This window comes from Hyaena hyaena, unplaced genomic scaffold (assembly GCF_003009895.1).
Source record: "Hyaena hyaena isolate Hyena2069 unplaced genomic scaffold, ASM300989v1 scaffold_5403, whole genome shotgun sequence".
Classification (NCBI taxonomy): domain Eukaryota; kingdom Metazoa; phylum Chordata; class Mammalia; order Carnivora; family Hyaenidae; genus Hyaena; species Hyaena hyaena.
In genome coordinates this window covers 1-1,043 of record NW_024086222.1, presented here as the reverse complement: position 1 = coordinate 1,043, position 1,043 = coordinate 1, and the positions used below count along the sequence as shown (strand labels likewise).

The 1,043-nt window shown below is 36.5% G+C and overlaps 1 non-coding gene across 1 annotated transcript; it reads right to left on the bottom strand.

Annotated features, from left to right (window-relative positions):
* Nucleotides 1-537: 537 nt before the first annotated feature.
* On the bottom strand, nucleotides 538-644 carry LOC120227831. Its single transcript, XR_005527346.1, has one exon. It is a non-coding gene; the product is annotated as a U6 spliceosomal RNA (small nuclear RNA).
* Nucleotides 645-1,043: the final 399 nt, after the last annotated feature.

Here is a 1,043-nt window from a genome sequence, read left to right as displayed (position 1 = left end):
CTGTTTCAGTCTGTGACTCCCTCTCTCTCTGACCCTCCCCTGCTCACGCTGTCTCTCTCTCTCTCCTAAAAATAAATAAAACATTTAAAAAAAATGTTTATTTATTTATTTTGAGGGAGAGAGAGAGCACAAGCAGGGGAAGGATAGAGAAACCCAGGCAGGCTTTGTGCTGCCAGTGCAGAACCTTACACGGGCCTCGATCCCATGAAGGGAGATCATGTCCTCAGCCAGAATTGAATGGCACCCTCAACCAACTGAGCCATCCAGGCACTCCTGTTTTGCTTGATTTTGAGTGAAGAGGTGAGATGGTTTAAGGTGAGAGGAGGAATAAATATTTACATCACTGAGAAGAATTGAAATAAAACACTACTTTTACAGTTAGAAGTCCTAGAAAAAAGTTTGTTTTCTAACCAAGATGTTTTGACTTCATGAATATTATAAATTGAATAACGATCTTTATTTTTGTGGTTTCATGGAAATCAAAGCCAAACTATGGTTCCAATTTATTAATTAAACAAATTACATGACATTCTTTAAAAAAATGTGGAATGCTTCATGAATTTGCACATCATCCTTGCGCAGGGGCCATGCTAATCTTCTCTTTATCGGTCCAATTTTAGTATATGTGCTGCAGAAGCAAGCACGAAATTATAATCTTTTTAGGGGGGAAATGAGGAGTAGATCAAGTCCAGGCTCAGGATTAAAAAAAAAAAAATCTCACTAGGAGATGTTGATATCCTCCTGGGGTTGAAAATCACTTGTTCTAGAGCAGGATGTTTTCAGCAAAGGGTGGGATAGTAATTATCTTAGACATTGCAAGCTATATGATCTGTCATAACTATTCAACTGCCTTTGTAGTAAGAAAGCTATAGATGATATGTAAATTAATAGATATGACAGAGTTCTAATAGAATTTTGTTTGCAAAAACAGGATTAAGTATCTATTTATTAAAAAATTTTTTTTAACTTTTTTTTTAATTTATTTCTATGAGAGAGAGAGAGAGAGAGAGAGAGAGTGAGCAGGGGAGGTACAGAAAGAGGGA